The sequence below is a fragment of the Pseudopodoces humilis genome, chromosome 10 (genome assembly GCF_049639895.1).
Source record: "Pseudopodoces humilis isolate 2021_Gansu_Grassland_sample_001 chromosome 10, ASM4963989v1, whole genome shotgun sequence".
In the NCBI taxonomy this organism is placed as follows: domain Eukaryota; kingdom Metazoa; phylum Chordata; class Aves; order Passeriformes; family Paridae; genus Pseudopodoces; species Pseudopodoces humilis.
In genome coordinates this window covers 15,476,581-15,496,639 of record NC_142209.1, presented here as the reverse complement: position 1 = coordinate 15,496,639, position 20,059 = coordinate 15,476,581, and the positions used below count along the sequence as shown (strand labels likewise).

Genomic DNA, 20,059 nt, shown 5'->3' with positions numbered 1-20,059 from the left:
ATAAGACTAAACCTAAGACTATAGACATATAAGACTAACCTACTAAGCAGGCAATTTGTCAACATTTTGCAAAATCTGATCACGTGTGACAGGAATCAGCTACAAAGCTGCTATTAAGTGACCATCTGACAGTACCAAACAAACAAACAAGTCAACAATGACAAAAAAGTGAGAAAATTAAGCTGTGGTGCAAAATCTGCCAGATTTCGCTTCAGTGTGAGACCTGCTGTCACTAGAAAAAATGTAAAACCTGAAAAGTAGGAAAAGCCAGTCCACAAAATAGGAAGACATTTCCTTTGAAATAAGAGAAGAAAGTTGTGCATAGGGAAAAGGAACCTAAACTATTTACCCAAGAATTAAACATAACTGCTAGTCAACTTGACATTCAAAAGAAATTTCCAAGAGAATCATCTTTTCCTTTGGGGTATATCTGGGTGGCTATTTTTGTAAACGGGATCACAAAAGGGCATATTAAAAGTATAACCAAAAAATCCTGATGTGGAAGAGAAAGAGAAGACATGAGAGTTTTGGGTTTTTTAAATATGTTATCATGCCAATGCTCTGTACTACAACAAACTGCAAGGAAGGCCAGCAAAAGAGGGCATCTGGAGATGGAGACTGTGGGGTCATTTTCACTAAAATCTGCTGTAAAGGCCACTGGTCCTGGTAAAAGTGAGGGTCTAAAAAGCACAAATACCTTCTTTTGTTGAGAAATATATATTTACAGATCCAATCAGGAATATGTGCCGCTGGGAACATGAGGAAGAACCTGACTACTACTAACTCTTATTAGGTTTGAAAAAAGACTGGGGAAATGGAAGGGAAAGAAACACATTTTGAAGTACATAAGGACAAGCAGAGGAGAAAGCATGAGGTTTTAATTTGGTTTCAACTAGAAGCCTTTGTTGCTCATGAGAATTTTGATGCATAAAGCTTAGCTACAGCCCAGTGAAAAGCATGGTGCTTTTGAAAGATACCAAAGTGCTGACTAGAAGGACCGATCTCATTGCTATGCTAAGCTAGAGGACAACAAATGCTTCTTAATTCAATGGTATTTAAAGCAATCTACATTTGTTAGAGCCAGCAGCAGACAAAACACAAATCACTTGAGTACACTACTGTTTTCTCTCTGCCGTTCACCAACAGAAACAGTTTCCTTGGTAAAAATCTACTAGTCATCTTCCTTAGAATTTCAGTCTTTCGATTTTTTAAAGATAGCCTTTGAACTAAAAAGTCACCTTTAGTACTACAACAAGGTGGAAGAATTCACAGGTTAGAAGCATGATGTTTACTCTTAAAAAACATCTTTCCCTACAGATTTTCCAGTGCTTACTGACAGGCACTCTCAGACCATAAAGCTCTGTGATCTATGGATGGCTTGTCACTAAAACATTACATTCTGCCCTGTTCTGACACTAGCAGAAATGTATCCACCTCCACACCAGCCTAATGCTCTCCAGAAAGGAGATGGGACTCTGCTCTAAAGTGCTTGAAGATGACAAATGAAAATGAACAAGTGTACACCCTGAGATTAGGCTCAGGCTTCAGGACATTTGAGCACCTTTCTAGTCAGTCCAATTCTGTACTTCTAGCCAGGTACCTATTATGTAGTAGTCTTCTTGAAATCAGCAGTCTCCTTAGATTCAACTTTTACACACTTTTCTTCTCTTGTTAAATTTATTTTTGCCTACTTCTTCAAAGCTTCTCTGTCCAGTCCAACCTGCAGGTGGGCAGAGTCACAGATTCTGGGGTGTTTCTGTTTCCTATTAAAGGCTTCTCTAGCACAGAAATTTGCCACATTTCTTGCTGAATTGGGATCTTATTGTTTTATTTACCCCTTTTATTTCTGTTCCTTTAAGCCCTTTCCCTAATAGCCACCATCTATTTCATTAATCAGCACCTAGCTTTCCCATACAAGTTCTTCCCCTGCCTTAACTCTATCCTTCTTCTTGTCTAAACTTTTCCTTTACTGCCTGAAGAATAACTTCCACTTCCTCTCCTCCTTATCAGCATGGACTCCAATAATTCCCTCCTCTTTCCACGTGTGGTGCCAGGGGTTGCACAGCTCTCTACAACACTGCTAACAAACACTTCTCTACCAAAGCAAGCCAAAAAATCCTCCTCCTTTAAGTCACATCACAAGTCCCAACAAAGTGAATGGGGATACTTGAGTGAAGCCAGCAGGATCTGTCCCTTTGTGTTGTTTTGCCATAGCAACGTGAACCCAAGTTTCTAGGTCATCCAAGGCCGCCTTCACAGCAAAAGCTTTTTCACTTTTTGTTTGCTTGTTTTACGCATGGCAACCATTGCACTTATTAAACCGGTTTTTCTTCCATTTGTCCAAGTTGCTTCCTTATGCAAATGTAATGAATACATGCATGCCATGTGTAAGTAAAAAAGACAATCATTTGTAATCAAGTATACCCAATCTCAAGAAAAAAAAAACAAACCACAAATAGTTAACTAAATGAGCAGTTCTATAAACTTAGGAATAGCAAAAGAGTTTATTTATAACCCTGCTCCTATTAAAAATGCATTTTTGAAGATTTCTTTTTATTAGCTGACATTTATCATGTCAATTCTGCATGATTTGCACACATATGGGTTGGAAAGCTAATTAATAGGATTAGCAAACATTCATGTGGAATCGAAAATTTGTACGTATTTTTAAATGCCTACGTCCAAGGCATATACACAAAGTCCCACCATTCAGAACTCGAAATAGTAACTTATTCATAAACTATAAAGGGACAGATTCTGGTTTAGAAACAACAAAGTGGCTTCGTTTTCAGGGAATATATGCAATAATAATATAATAATAATTGCAATAAAATTAAAAATCCTGACATATTGAAAAGCCCAGGGAAAAAGTAACTGATGTCCTGCAGTTCACATGCTGCTGTGCTTGTAATGGGACATTTCAACAAGTCACAGTTAAAGGCTATGGGAACTGGAAGAGTGCCAAAGGAAGATGTTTTATGCCATTTAGTAATTGTGCCCCTCTATTCCATGTGATTTTTGTTTTAGTATTTTGTTTATTTATTTTCTTATTAATGTATTAAAATGTAGCCTGCCAAAATACAGGAACAAAAATATACACAAATAAGTCCAAAAAAATGTGAAACCATTCCACCTATGTAGTAATAGTATACTGGAGGGGAATTTTTCTACCTGGTACATATTTCACCCACAGCTGGAATGAAGCTCCAGTTTGGATGGGGGTGTCTATTCCCAGTATCATTTCATAATCAATATCCCCTTCAGCTTCACAACTTTTTTTTTTTTTAATCATTTGATTTTATTGCTCTGACTTTAGACAACATGAGACCCTGGAAGTTTCAGCTGAAAAATCATTGCATAAATATAGCACAAAAGTAAGAGACAGTTTACAGAAACAGGACAAAAACCATTCTGTTATATATTCCCAGGACTTCCCTTCCCCCAAATGCAGGGAGGTATGCAGCTAAATCTTCCTAGAGTGAAGGCAAGGTTTTGCTTACCAAGTGTAAACATGAGAATAGGCTCTTACAGGATCAGGATGCAGGAGGGTTTCAATAGGTGGAAGGGAAGGAAGTGCATTCAGGCATCTTTTAGTGGAAGGAGTACACAAGACTTCCACAAGGAGTAGACTGGAACAGATTGCTTTTTGACAACTGCAGAAATTCCTAGAGGTTACTGAACCTCTACAGGAGGAAGCACAGATAGCACTGCAGATAGAGTTTAATAAGACCAACATCCTACACATAATTTGAGTACCAATTCAGAATTTTTTTTACTTTATCATAGAGCCCTCAGGAACTTCCTACATCAGGACATCTCTAAAGGAAGTGGAGAAAACGAGGCTGGGATACTGTACAGCTCTCATAATGTAATGGCACAAGTAATCTGCAATCTACCAACTTCAGCCACGTATTTTCTGTGCAACTCACAGCTACTCTATTATCTCACAGGCAAAAAAAGTCATAAAAGGACCTCACCTTGGCCACAGCAGCACCCCCTTAACACCTGCCTAGAAAAACACTACTTTAGGCATTCTGTTTCAAACTTCTAGGTAGAAGATTAACAAGAAATCCTGCTGATCTTACCAGGGAATACCAGCAGCACAATTATATGCTGCCTTTCTGATACACATTAAGGAAGCAGAAGGAAGAATAAAAGCAGAGATTACTAAAAACATACATACATAAAAACATGGCAACGCAAGAAATCTCAAATGTACATTTGAATACAACTCAAGTTCCCAATTAACATCTCACCTCAATTAACAGGAACCAAGTTTATGCTTTTTTAAATGGGACTCACTGCTTCTGAAAAGTTTACTCTACAACAAAAACAAAAGAAATGTGAATCTTCACACTGAGCAAGATCATCATAACTTGCATAAAAAACCACATCTCTACAACCTTTCCTTCTCAAAGTTAAATTTCTTTGGACTAATTACTAACTTTTTATTGTTTCTAATTGGAAACAGAATAGGTTTCCTGGCACTGGACTATCTTACTCTTCACAAACACAGTAGCAGCCAACAACTTAACACAAATTTAATTTATCTTACGTTTTACTTGGCTGAGTTTCTAATTACACACCTAAACTAAACAGATAACAGCTCTAATGTACCTATCAAGACAGATATAACCCTAAGGAAGGCATCCCTGCGGAACTGAAGCCACAGCAGGATGGAAAGTTCCCAACAATTCAGAAAGGCTTCTTCCACTCAGGGTAAAAGATTTCAGCAAATTGCTGTTAATGAATGCTTAGTGCTGTTATTGTTTTAAAGACTGAACTGCAAAACCTTAGGACTGTATCTAGAAATATTCTACCTAGAACCTTCTTACTAGGAAAAAAACCTGAATCTGTCCCTGGTGGATTTAAAATCTTGAAATGACCTCCACACATTTAGAAAAGTAGTTTTGAAACCATAACCTGTAAATACCTGTAACTGTCTGGGTTAATTGTGAGAAATCCACAAAGAGTAAAACAGAAAGCAAGACTATAGCATTAAACATAAATTCACTGTATAAGGACGCAATCCTCTTTGGGAAGGGTAAAACAAACAAAAAATACAGTCAGTAAATAAGTAAACAGGATTGAAAAACAGCACTTCCCATTACTGGTGAATTGGATGAGGTGATACAAACCAGCCCGCTCTTGCTGCCATGGACCATTAGATACTACAAGAAGTAAATTAACAGGTTGAAATATTAACTACTAGGTATTTTAAAGTTAACTGTATGCATTATCAAACCCACATTTTGGAAAAAAAGTCGAACAAAACAGAACAACAAAAGAAGTGTGTCTTTTGGTCTCTAGAGTAAGGCAAACTCTAATAGGCAGGTAGATTAATAGATTATTTCTTCAGGTTGCTAAACAAGAATGCAAGATAAACACATTTACCAAAAATTAACTGTTACCCACTAAATTTTCAGCTGCACATCGTACAGATAGGAAACTTCTCCCACACAAATAGGGAAGTCCTTGATGTGATACACAGTGAAAAGAATGAGTCAAAAGGAGTTTCCCTTTGTGTAGGGGTATCTACCCTTTCCCTGTCTGTCAAATAAATAGTGTCATTCCATTTGTTGAGCAGAAAAACACATCCAGGTTGGAGCAAAATTTTTTCATAAAAATTTTTATTTATAAGTACTTTATTGGGGATTTGTTTCAGTCAAGATATGAATCACTAGCATGTTCCACTCAGAATGAGAATACAGTCCCATAAAATCTTTTCCATTCAGAATTTCCTTTAATTCTTTTACATTAAATGTATAAATGACAATTGTAAAAAAATCTTTGAGCATAGGTATGGGGAGAGGGAAGACCACAACAAATTCCTGTAGTCATATAAATAATTTGTGCATCTTTCTGCCAGAAGGAAATAGCTACACCTCATCACTGGAGTCAACCAAATCACCAGATCTACAAGTACTTAGAAACACTGGTGATTTTAACTGCTATAGGGAGGAACTAATCTATCACAGAACACAAGCTGTACATACTGGAGGAGCGACTTGGTTCATTAATGCAATAGCTTTATTACAAGAAAAGGCTGATCTTTGCAAATACCGCAACAGCTGCTCCTTAAAGAGAATTTTGTTTCATTCAAATCATTGTCAAAAACAATGTATCACATGTGATAAAAATATTACCATAGTTCTTAATCACACAGTGTCAAATGCAGCTAGAGTCTAACAACTTGTCAAATACAAGGCAAGAGGACAAATCAGTCTTCAATCCACCTCCAGCTTCTTGGCAAAGAAATACATGAATTCAGCAAATTTATACTACACAATAAGCTGACTGGATACTTTGGGGTTTTTTATTATCCCTGACTCACACAATATAACTCACCAATTTCCAAAAGAAAATGCCTATGCTTACAAAGGAGAATCAGAGAATAAGCGAATTGCCATTATTCTTTAGAATCACTAACAACACCTAACATATCACAGCCCCTATTGCCTTCTGTGCAGAAAAAACATCTCTACACAGTAGCTTTATAATTAACTTGTTTCAGACCCAAGACCTCTAGATAAGCTGCTCTCCTGCAATCAGAACAGGTCTTTTGCAAGGTCACAACTGAAATTATCTAAAAGAGAGGCCCTTTCCCGCTGACTCTCAAAATCTTACAACATCTTACAACAGGAAAGAAGAAAAAAAATCTGAATTTGGCCAACTAGTGTACTGAAATTAGACAGAATATTACGGAGAAGTACTAAATATAATGCAAATAAATTTTTTACTAAGAAGCACATGTAGCTCATTTTGAAGTACTATTCACAGGATGAAGATGAAATTTTTATTTTCACATTTTTCTCAAAAACACCATTAATTTTATTATAGAAACATCAGAAACTAGCATACTTTCCAAGCCATAATTATTTATAAGCAGTACAAATCAACAGTAAATACACTTAAAATGCAATATATTCTCTGCCTAACTTGACAAATACGACTACTTGTATGGTAATCAAGGCCATAAAGCAAGTTCTTCTTTAAAAATATTTTGTGATACTTGAAATAAAAAAAAAAAATGGAATATAGATTAAGTGGCAGCTTTAAAATCCCTCTTTCCACCATTTCCAGAGATGTGTAAATCTCTTTCATTTTGGCTACCACAGAGTTAATTGTTGCTGTAATAGCACAAGAAATGCTGCTCTATTGGATGACTGCCAGCACATAAAAATGCGAATCCACAGCGATGGATAAAGCAATTCTGATTGCACTAGTTTTTGCTAGTACATTTTTATGACAAAACATGCTGGTATTCATGAAGCAGCTAGAAACTAGCATACCACTGTTAATCACCACAAAAATTACTGCTATAGAAGTAATGCCTATTTTTAATACACAAATATTTTGTGAAACTAGATCAAAAGTGACACAATTGCAAAGGTATTTTCAATCTACATCCCAGAGAGTATTTTCTGAGATTCACATAAATAGCCCAAGACTTGGTAATTCACATCTTAAATGTTAATACAATATTATTGGAGATATCAAACAAAAGAATTTTAAGACAAATTAGGCAAAGATTTACTGCTATTTACAAATCACATTAAAGCAGAAACTTCAGTTTGGCTTTACAAATTACACGCTTCATCTCAGGGAACCATCTGGAGAGAAAGTTTTGGGATTCCATGAAAACAGCAGAAGATGAAGATTGGCAATGGATTTTAACATACACCTTTTGTACCTTCAGTAGCAGGCAACATCATGTAATGCTCTTAGAGAACATTGCATGGCCATTGAAATATGCATATACTTCATATACGTTTATATATATATTTTATGCCTCACTGTGCAGTTAGTGCCATTCCAGATGCAGAGCTTACATGTCTTGCTTTAAACCTGACCTGGGACTGTTAATCTCAGTTGAACTCCACTGTGCCTGTACTTGCTCTAACACCTAATGCTGGTGGAATATACGATTGTTATCACCCACAAGCAGCAAATTGGCTACTTGGTGGCAAATGCTCCTTGGCAAGTTTTTATCCTACCATCAGTGAAAGGTGGCTTAACCCCAAGTAGAAACAGCAAGATTCTTGAATTTACTGCAGGTAATAGCCCATTCCCCAGCTCTTACTGGGGAATAGCTACATGATGCAAATTCCCATTCTTCACTTTGCATTCAGACATCTGTTTGTACATCCATACCTTCAGTACTTGCCATCTGGCTGCACCAGACTTCACAGACCAGAAACAATATGGATTGGTGCAGGCCATCCACATAACCTTCTTTGGCAACAGCCTTTACATTCAGTATTGGTACAAAAGACTTAATAATTATGTCAATATGAATCAAAAAGGAAAACCATTATTGCTCTGTGCTGCGACTATCAGTTGACCTCTATAGTAATAAGCTGTATTATAATAAGTAATGACTTCTTAAAACCTAAGAGAATATCTAAAAATATTTTCTCTTATGGAAATCCTAAATACTAGAAATAGTTTCTTGTGAGAATATAACTGGTTTGCAAGTCAACTTGAGCTTTCAAGATGTCTATATGCAATCATAAATGTGATATAGTGAGAGCTCCACTGTGAAAATATTTTGTCTAGTTCATTATCTGAAACTTTGCAGGATTATTCAAAATATCATTTGTTGGGTTTAATTCACTTCAAACATCTTCAAAGGGAAATTTCACTCAAATAAACCTCTAACGTTTTTGCAAGTCAGTAATGGCTAACAGGACAAAAATTGCATTCAGAAGAATGGGAAATATGCCTGCTAGAGGAATTTTATAAACAAGTATTTGAAAATAACGTGTTTATTTCATTGTATATGGGTGTTCAAAGTAAATTAACCTTCACCTTCTAAAGAAAGACTATCAAAAGTATAGGCCCAAAGTTTTAATAAATTACAACTGTGGTAGGAGAAGAGACTTTGTAGACAGAAAGTTTTGTGTTCCCCCTGCTGGTTTAGCAACTGACTTCCAAACACTGTTCCTGTGGTAAGCATCAAGATGCTGGGGTATGAAAATACCTCTTGCATGCCAGGAGCAACAACTAAAAGTTACCTTCTAAAAGAATTCACATCCTTGGTGTATGTATATCCCTAGATGAAGCTTTGGGCACACAAAACATGCATCTAAACCAACAACGAAACAAGATTTCCCCAGGAACACAAAGCATGTCAGGAGAGAAAAATCTGAAGTGTCACTTTAAACTTGAAAAGGTTGGACTGCAGCAAACAATTGGGGGAAGCAAGTTTCAGAGTAAAGGACTCTTCACTGAAGGAAGCCAATGACCTGCCCCCCCCTCCAACACACGTCCCTCCCTTCCTCCCCTAGTCCAGCACCAGCTGCAGCAGTAGCCCAGGTCTGCATTCGAAGAGCAGCTCCTCCTCAGCTGCAACTCAAGCCCTGTAAGCTTTCATGGGTTAAACTGGAGCTCTTCAAATGAATAAGCATCTTCCATTAACATTTTACTAACACTCTTGATGGGAATACTTTGACAGGACACCTGTGCAGTGCTAATTAAAACCCAGCTACCAATTCATGCTGCGCCAGGCATTCACAGAAAAAAACATGGACTGTAAGGGAAATAAAGTAATCTTCGTAAGTAGCAACAAACAAATAGATTTTGTCTTGGGAAGACATTTCATTTACACATGTGAAATCTTCCATGTAAGACTACAATAGTATCAGTCCTCCAGGTCTCCATGAGACAAACCTAACTGATGCCACAGTTAGCGAGCAAGCAGCTCTCTCACTTTGGATTTTCTATCCACTGGGGGTCTAAGATCAGCCTGTTTGCCCTCACCAAACAAAAAGTAGATAAACTTAGATCAGTATAAATACAGACACAACCAGAAAAACTTTTTCTTAGAATCATGCCACTTGTACATCTAAGTGTCCCTCTAATAACTTACAAACTCTATCAGAAATATTCTGTAAAAAATGAACTGTGATGATGATCATATATTTGAGAAGTAATAAATGATAGCAAATCAATTTTAACAGCTACAGCTTAATAGAACTGAGATAAGCAGATTTACATGTGTAAGATTAACATCCACAGCAAGTGGAAAAGGCATAGCTGCACATGCACACTATGCCTGAAGAAGTCCTTTTTGTTGAAAGGGACAAGTATCACATCTTGTGCTGTTTGACATAAATGACAATGACTTTGGAATTACAAGTGCACTTGAAATTGGGGAAAGCTCATCTTTAAAAAGTTAATTTACATCTAACATTGTAGCCAGATTCTTGTTATTACTAAGAGAGCCGTACTCAGAAGCCTGCAGTGACTTGACTCCAGTGCATCCCCTACAAAATATGCAGCAGTAACTCCCACATGTCAACAACTCCTCAGAGAAATAGCACCGAAGGGACATTATACAGGCCTTTCTATTTTTCTCACTTGCACTAAACTCGCACTCTACTCGTACGTTGCCGAGTTCTCACCTGGCCTCATGCAGGGTACGAAGACACGCACAGCAGAGCGAGCCTCTGCAAAGGATTTCTTTCGGTGCCCGTAACTCGCCCAGCACGTACCCGCCAGCAGGACACAGTGACTGTCGCTGGGACACCTGTAGCTCCCCCTCCCCAGATGTCCCCCTCTCGGTTCTCCTCTCAACTCCCACAGGGAGCCCGGGGCTCGCACGGTCCCGAGGGGGGAGCCGCTCCCGGCGCTCCTCACGGCACGCGTGGGGACGCTGACCGCCCCCGGCAGCTCCCGCGCCCGCCGGAGCCCCCCGGGACCCTCCCGCTCAGCCCACGCACGGTGACACCTCGAGGGGCGCACGCCCCGAGCCCGCCACATCCCTGCGGGGCGTCCGAAACGCCGCTGTCGGGGCCGGAGTCACGGCCGCCGCACCCACCTGGCGGCAGGTCTGTCCACGCCGCGTCCCGCAGGGCAGGCGCGCAGCAGCGCGGCTACGCCATGGGCACCGCCGGCCGGGACGGGACGGGAACACAGCCCTCACCAAGGCCGCCCAGCGCCGGCCACTGCTGCCCGGCCCGCGGTGCGCGGAGGAGGCGGCGCGGAGGCGGAGGCGGAGGAGGCGCGTGTGCGGCCGCCCGGCCCCCGGCCCGGCAGTAACCCCGTGGCGCACGGGGCGGGGCGGGGCCGCCATTGGGCGCGGGGCGGAGACAGCGCCGTGACGGCCGCGCCCGCTGCTACCGCCCCTCGCGCCCGCGTGCAGCGAGCGCGCGTCGCGGCCCCCGTCCCGTCCCGCACCTGAAGCCCGCCCGCCCCGCCGGGATCCGTGAGGGGGTCCCGGGGTCGCACGCGGCCCGCCTGTGCTGGCAGCCAGCAGCTCGAAAACCTCCGCGCAGCCGGGGCGGGTGGCACAGACCCCGCTCACGGCAGCTGGGGCCGGCAACGGCCTTTAAGTTACCGGCCTCGAAACCGCGTGAGGCCGCCGGGCACCGCGTTCGTAACGGAGCCTGGGCTGCGCTCGGTAGCGGGCCCAGTGTGAGCGGCGGTGTGACGGTGCCGTGCCCTGAGCACCGAGGTACGTCTCTGTAGCCCCCCGGGCGGGCCCAGCTGCCATCGGCGGCTGGCACAGAGCGAGGCCCCGGCCGCCCCCTCAGTGCTGCCACCTCAGCCAAAGGCAGCCAAAAGCCCACATGAGAACGAGTTTTGGCCAACACCGCAGAGCTGACATCGTTTACAGAGCAAACTAATCCAAGTCACTCGAGGTTCATTATGCTAGAAAATAACAAAAGCGCTGTTCAGTGCAGAAGGCATGCTTAAGCTTGTCAAATCCCCCAACTTCAAGACTATCGAGCTGTGGAGCAAACTGACATTAAGGGAGCTACATCACAGAGAGGCCTTTCCACCTGTAGCTCAGTTCAACCATAACTTTATCCTTCAGCAGGATGAACCGAATTAGTTCTGATACAGTCCTGCGATGTCAGGTGTGTACTGCTCTCCGAACCTCTATGTCCTCTCAAGGGCATGGTAATGAGAGCAGTACTAGAACTTGGCAAACATCATTACAGCAAAACTCACATCACAAAATTGAGCCATATACAATACATATATATACAATGTATGCATACATACATATATATATATATGTACATATATACAATACAGAGAAGTAGAGAGGAGTTTCAGGATGTTTCAGCAAAATTTTACTAGTTTAATTTGCTTTCTTACTGAGGGGATTAGGGGTGACTTGTGAGTTGATCAGCTGATCTTTTCATAATGCTCTTTGACTTCAGGCCTTTTGCCTTGAGTCACGAATGCCAAGTTCTTACATCTATCCTAGAGGCATGTTATGAGAGTTCAGACAAAATTTAGCCACTCTTGAAATGTCAGCTTGAAACCTAGAATAATCCACTGCCATTTACCTTTGACCACTTTGTGTTTGGACAAGCCTTACTCACAGTTCTGCTACATGTACCACACATCAGTCAATGGCTGGGTCCCCCAAAGACTAGTCCTTAAAACTTCTACATTACCTGTATATGAGAGCTCTAGCAAGGAAATCAAAGTAAATCAAGTAACAAGCATTTAGTCTACATTAAATATTTTAGCAAAAAGGCTTACAAGACCTGCAGAAAAACCTGCAGAAACAAGTAAAATACAAGTTCAGACTGCTTGTTGGCAGCCTAAGCTCACTTACAGAATTTTTTATTTATTTTTAGTGTTTGAAAAGTTGTGCATGTTGGAGCATGATGTACCTCCTCTCTTATCACTCTCATATGTGGGATGCAAAATTTTTGCAAGAGGGATGTGGAGGTGGGGGAAGTCCCTTCAGCCGAGAAGAAAACTAGTATTCTACAGCAATATATGTATTTCAAGGCATATTTTGTGTCTACTGTATTTCTGCTAGCTAAAATTCCAGACCCCTGATTAAAAATAGGATTGAAACTTAAGCAAACTCATTATTTTATTTTAATTATTCAGTTAGGTCCCAGTCCTGCAAAGACTAAATCAAACATATTAGGTTCACTCAAATAAGCAGCCATGAGAACTGTTCAAGGTTGTGACATCAAATGTGTATGCACAAGTCTTTGTAAAATCAAATTATTTGTGTATAGATCTAACCTTAGCCAAATTATTTTCACTATTTTCAGTGATGTTGGCAAGAACTGATTCTTGTCCATGAAGCCAATTCTGTTAGGTAGTCAGCATCCTTGGCCAAAGTCTAGGATTTACACCACTTGTTCTGGTGTTTGAAAAAGTTCAAGACTCAGAGACAAAAAACAGTGATTTTTAGTTATAAACTAATATGTAACTCAGTTTATGTACATGATGTTCAAAGACTGAAGCCATGACAAATTGCCACATTAAAGTATTAGGCACATAGGTTGGCTCAGCCAGGAACATAATGATATACAGTTAGCTGTGGCATTTGTTTTTTTTTTTATTTTTACATTTTGTGGCAGAATAAACAGAAAACACATAATTTCTTCTTAAAGAAAATTCCTGGAAAACTCCTACAATCTTAACTATAGTGTTCAATCTTTGCAGCTGAGGAACACAATTATATAGATGATTTACATTTTTATTTACTTTTTAAGTATTTGCTGATCTAGTGATTCATTTCAATCCTGGGCAGGATTATTTCACTTAGCAGACATTGGCCCAGTCCAGCAATGCAATATATTATCCTCACTAAGATACATGAAAAAAAAGCTGTGACAGTTCACTTTTGCAGAAGGTTTAGAGGTTTTCATGGTGCTACAGAATTAAGCCTAAATAAATGTAAAATATTAAAAAATATGGTCTGTTAAAACTATTAACATCACAGTTTTAATTTTTTTCCTCATTTCCCAGAAAATACAGTCGGGATACTCCTGTGGATAACAACTACCCATTTACTACTCTCAAAAAGTTCTGGACTAGTTTCAGTTACTAATTTCATGTTATGGTCACAAAGCCCTAACCTGCTCTGAGAAGCTGGCTGAGCTCAGGTCACCGACGCCAGGAGCAGCATCAATCTGTAAAAATGGCATCCAACCTGAACTAACTAATCCTTCCCGGGGATGGGTTAGTCATATGGATACCATTCTATATTCATAGAAACACAGAATAGTTTGAGTTGGAAAGGAGAATTAGGATTCACTTGTCCTTAAAACTTTAGCACTAAACCCATCATTGCCTGGGTAATTTCCACAGTTTTAAGAAACACAGAATCTTCTCTGCCTTCTGTAGTGACATTAGACAGGGCCTTGAGGCTAAACTGGAGCTGGGAACTGCGTGCTGGCACTGATGGGGCACTGCATACACTGCCTGCTAATTAACCGATTCTTATGATGAACCCACTGCCACGACTCCAAGTGCACTTTAAATAGTTGTTGCAGGCAACTTCTGTAGGCATCTGATGATCACTTACCTATTTGTATCACTATTTAAATGTGCTTCACCCATCAAAAGAAATGAAGGGTACAACGGCTCTGTAAAATGTTTATTCCCAAACTGACTTGGAGATTCTAATTGAAAACACAGACTTCTATGAATGAGCAACTTAGTATGCAAATGTTTTCTTGTCATAAAGTATTTTAAGATCCCAGAAATTATTTTTGGACATTAGTAAGGACTAATGCTCACAGAATTCTCTTACTTCATACAGTGTCTAGAATCTTTTTAAGGCTAACAGATTGTCCCAACCAATAAACCCTTAGAAAAGAAAAAGAAAGCTAGGAAGCACCACACTGTCCTAAGAACTGTTTCTGTTTGCTTTTAAATTTATGGAACATGTTCTACATTAAGACAGTGCAGGTTCTGTAACAGTGGATCCAGAAAACAGGCCAGCAGCCATGTTCTTGAACCACTAAGAGCCACTAAAGAATCACTCATAGTTTTGAAAGTCCAGAAAAGAGTAAGCATGCTAATTCACTAAATTTCAAAAACCAATTGGATGAATAGGCATCCTGAAGGGATATCTTATATGTAAGATAGGTTTGGAACTGGGATCAAGCACAAGGAGTATGTTCAGATAAGTACAATCATTGCCCAGCCCATTCTGTCCCTCTCTGAGGTAAAATGTTGTTATTTAAAATTAGCTTTATATTTTAAGCTGATTTATTGTGCCACTGAAAGCAAGGAAAAGAAAGGTCTAGAAGCATTAACCATAGGTTGCTGGCTAGATATGGGTTATTATGCTGCAGTAACTCCATTGTTTTAGTCATATGACTCTACCCAACAACCTTTAATATGAAGGTTCAGTTAATATAAATAAGCCATTAAAAGCTTCTTAGGAAATAACTCATTAATACAAACTAATGAGGTAAAATTTTACATTCCTTACTAAATGATCCTGCATTCCTTGAACACCTAAAACTTTTCCTAAAGGTAAGTAAATGCTAGTGTTGAACTGTTAGGCTTGTCTACACTTGAAAGTTACTTTGGATTAAGGCAGGGAATGAATTTCAAGTGCAGCAGCAAATCTGGAATAATTCCAAACATGGACAAATCATGTATAGTGCAATTCTGGAAGATACCGTGGGTTTTAAACTCAAGCAAGAGGCTACATATCCATTTGAATAAGAATTCAAACACATTCTTACAGATTTCAGATTTTAAAAAGGAAGGAAAAAGACCAAAGCTCTCCAACATGACTAACCATCTCCTTTGTGCCTCCTGTTCTCCCCTGCCTGCCTTACACAGGCTCCTTTATACCCAGCACTCTTCTTGACTCTGATATGCCCCTTACCCACCTTCCAACATTTTTCTGATAAGATGTTTATAGGCCCTCAACCTACCAAATGTAAACACAACAGACCAGAAGAGGGAGGAAAGAGATTATATGAGAGAAGGAAAAAATCAACAAAAGATCAAACACAAAAAATGTAAAACTAGCATACCTTCATTATTCAACCACTTTCTTCTGGCTGGATCCCATTCCTCATATTGCATGTTGTCTGTTTAGGGCTCAATACAAAATCTAATCAAATAGGCAAAAGTCAGTAGATTACTTTAAACTGTTCAGTTCCAGACAATGTTCTTTATGTTCTATCATAACACACCTAGAACTTAGTCACATAAAAAATATTTAATAATACATACTTTGAAATTCAACACATTAAATAACTGATATTCACCCTGTAATACCTAAAATATGGAATTATACATACAGCTAAAACTACATGTGTTGTTTGCAGGATTGGGTTCCAAACTGCTGTATTCTATTTTGAAGTTCATGTTGCATGCTTGTGGTTTCAAAACCAAATTATGGGTGAAATTCTGTGTAGCCAAGATGAAAGTAACACAGTTAAAATATCTTTATGTCTACAATTTCCTAATTACTTTATTATTTTTTATCTACATAATTCCACAGGGTGCCAAATGTTTTACTGAAAAACATCAAGACAAAGCTGCTGCATAGAGAGCTAACAACTTCAATTAGCAAAGGTAAGTGACTGAAAGGGATGTAAGAAAGTGTAATTGCGCATTGAAGTTTGACACACTGTATTAATTATTTGTCTTGGACATTTTCCTCTAGCCCTTTTGATCTTTAGTTGATCTGTTTTTCTCTTTTTCTTCCCTTCCCAATCTGATTTAATTGCAAGGACATGATAAAATGGGTCATGATAAAGAAATGGAAGGAGATTTAAGTACATCTGCCTCACAGATGAAGCAGAGCCAAAAATCAAGCTGCTAGATAGATAGTCATTATCTTTCATAAAGTAAATTTTATTTAGCACAATAAAAATGCCTGAAATAAAGACTGGTTTAGCTATATTTCTGTCACATAATGAATAGCTTGGCTAGATGTTCAGAATCTAGCTATACATACCAGTGAAATTTCATGTCAAGTAAACAATCAAACCTAAAAAACTCCATAAAAAAACCCACTAAACCAAAAAAAACCAGAAGTTGCAAGTCCTTATTTTATTAAATAAATCCACTCTTATTGTCAGTCTGCAAAGTGGTTTGAGGAGGAGGGGGTCATGAGATGTTTATAAGGTGATACAGTGTAATATTTTTGAAGTCCAATGTAGGTAAATCACATTTTAAATCAAAGCCATAAAGTGAGCCTCTCTTCAGTATACAGTATGTTTCCAAACATGCTCCTTGCGAGAAAAAGTCACTTATTTAAACGTGTTAGCTATATGAACTTAAATACCAACCTGTTGCAAAATTTTGGGATTTGGGAATTACTAATAATGTACTGCTCTAAATTATTTCTTGTTTAATCTCCAAAAGTTTGAGGAAGGAATTCTGCACTGCTGCTCTGTGCTCAGGTTTAGCACTGCTCCTGGAGAACATACCTTTATTTTTCTTTCACAATGGAAATTACAAATACTACTGCAAAACAAATTTGTAAAAGGGTTTTTAATTTTATACTTTCTTATGGGACTTACAGTTTAGATCCATCTGGAACTGTGAATCAACATAAAAGTTTTTCCTTTCCATGTACAAGGCAGCATTAAATCTTTCAGAGAACATATTCTTTTGTCTTTGTGTATATGAGAATTAGAGCATTTTTGCAAATATTGGATCTGATTTTTATCCGTCCAAGTGTTCTGCAGTACCTGACATTCCTTATTTTTCTTTAGATGTCAAAGGTCATATAAGATGTCAAAGATGATATTTAGATGTCAAAGGTCAATACTACTGACTAATGCCTACTACTTGACATAATGCCTTATGTTGGATATTTGTTTGGTTTTCCCACATGTTATTTCATTGCCCTTGGAATTACAATAACACCTAGGGAATGTGACCTATCAGTCTTAACTGTCCTTCATTGAGTCTGATTAGGGATGTAAGGCAAGGGCATACATATAATATATGAAGCATTTACACTTTAATCTGACACATAATTTTCTGTTGGAAGGCTATCATGTCATACATTGATTCATGAAGTATCAATTATTTAGAGCAGATGTGTGTGAATTGCTATCAAAATCCAGTCTTTGTTGCCATTTACACATTAAAAAAGCCAAATGCAAGTTTCTTTTCTCTTCAAATATGCACAAAAGATCAGGAGAGATCTTGAGTAATGAGACAGAGGAGGAAAAAAAAACCCAACCTTCCAGCTGCTCCTTTACCAAACCTTGAGGGAAAAGACTGGTCTTTCCACTGCTTGTGTCTCTTGATTGTGAGAATAGGGCTTGTGGAGAAAGACAATTTTTCAACATAAAAATCAACACAAATAACTCAAAAGCAGCTGACCAAGACCCCTAATCATAGCACATACCTGTAGACAAAAAATGTGAAATACTGGATCATAAGCAGTCTAGAGTACATTCAGCTAGCTGTAGTTTCATTAATAATTGTCTCTATGGGCCCAAACACAAGCACTAGTAATTGTCACTGCTGCTTCTTGTAAGCCACCACCATTCCCTCCCTTGCACAACTTAAAAAGAATTTTACGTATTTCTGGATTATTACTTCCACAGAACTGACAATGTCAAATATGAAGTGATAATGAGCTGAAGGACATCAGCAAATTAAGTACATCAGAGCCAGTGCCCCCAGTGTTATCAGGTGGAAATTGCTTAAAAGCGGGACAGTCCAAGCCCTGCTACATCTCATGGTCAAGAACCTTCTGCACAAACCAGGTTGCTTACACTTGCCACCTTGTGCATCTGTTGAACCATCTGTGTTTAGCAGACAGGCAACAAAACTGCATACTCAGTGCTGTTGAAGACCACAGACAAAAAGAAACAATCAAAGGCAAGTTATGCCTTTAGCAGAGATGATAAATACACGCATACAGTAAATTCACTATTCAGGCCTTTCAAATTTTGCTGTTGCCTGAAGGATTAATTTTCTCTTAAGGACTGGAAGTTTTATTTGCACTTAATTTTTTTTTTTTAAGGTCTTTACAGGCTGGCATGGTAGGTGGCCACCATAGCAATATAGATCTGCAGGAGGTTTCAAAACTTTTAATGAAAAGCTCATGTTTTTATGAAGTAGCCGAGAGGTACCTAAGAGTTTTCAACTTCTATAGGGTGAAAGAGACCAAAAGTCTGAAGAAAGAAATATTACATACTTGCATTTTCTTCTTGATGCTTCATTTGTTTGAGTCAATTGTTTCTGGGGGAGTTGGGAGGGGAAGAAAAAATGGAAAAAACTTTCAAATCATTTCTGTACAATCTGCTCTTTTTAGAACATGGAAGGAAAGCTTTGCCTAACCTAGAAAATATACTGATCTATACAAGTACACACATAGAGATAGAAAAATCTATCCAGATCTACCAGAGTTTTTTGTTATCTCACAGATAAAGAACACATTTTTTCAGATTACTTAGATATCTAGATATTTAGATGTCAAAATGTTTAGATATCAAGAGGCATCAGAAGCAGAATAGTTAACTACATTGGAAACTGTTCCTGATATGCAAACCATAAAACTATCACTATGAGGGTGAGAAAGGCCTCATGCTGAAGAACACTGGCTGGCCTCCATCTGTCTCATCCTGTTTCTCCCATGAAGTAGACCAACCACTTTGTTAATGAATAGTAATTAATTCCAGAAGGAATAGGGCATACGAGAGCAGATTCCCATAGTTGTTGTTTTTTTTTTAAGCAAAATCTGTTAATGATCAGGCTGTGGGTTAACAACTAGCCATTAACAACTAGCCAGGTACAATAGGAAGGGATCTACAAAACAAAATCACATGTTAAGAGTCTGGTATCTACCTAGACACGGCTTATTGGATGTTATTTCCAACCATTTCCAGCGTGGACTGTATGGCTATTATCTGCTGGAGCGTGTTAGGTCCTGGGTCCCAGTTTCATTTTACTCAGGAGGTAATCCCATTTGTGTACTCTGACACTCTAAACCATCTTGAAAACCAAAGCCCCACATGTGGGAATTACCAGGAGATTCATTCCCAAAGCCTGCTCCTGGTCCAGTCTAACATGCTGAAGGAGGCCTATCCCAAATACCTTGAAGAATACAATTTTACTCTAATTTCTCTTCTGGGACAGACATGGACAAGAGAAACAGACAGATAAGATACTGAAGAGCACTGACAGCATTAGCACTTACTACCTGCTAAGTATATTAATTTGATACGACTCTAAGATGCTCACATTGGAAGGGAATGCAAGTTCACAAAAGATTTTCAGATCTTTGCTTCTAAGTGTCAAAATCCATGCCAATGCAGAGAAATAGCTTTCATGTACTGCTCAGCCCTTCTTCATT

At 39.0% G+C, this 20,059-nt stretch overlaps 1 protein-coding gene across 2 annotated transcripts in view; it reads right to left on the bottom strand.

Moving 5' to 3' along the window:
• TGFBR3 (transforming growth factor beta receptor 3) overlaps positions 1 to 10,991 on the bottom strand; it is a 115,451-nt gene extending 104,460 nt beyond the window's left edge. The window contains exon 1 of one of the 2 annotated variants that reach the window (XM_088060404.1): positions 10,823 to 10,991. The gene's annotated coding sequence lies outside the window, so the exon portion shown is untranslated. The remainder of the gene's footprint in view (positions 1 to 10,822) is intronic. The other variant, XM_005520983.3, reaches the window with a different exon arrangement.
• Positions 10,992 to 20,059: the final 9,068 nt, after the last annotated feature.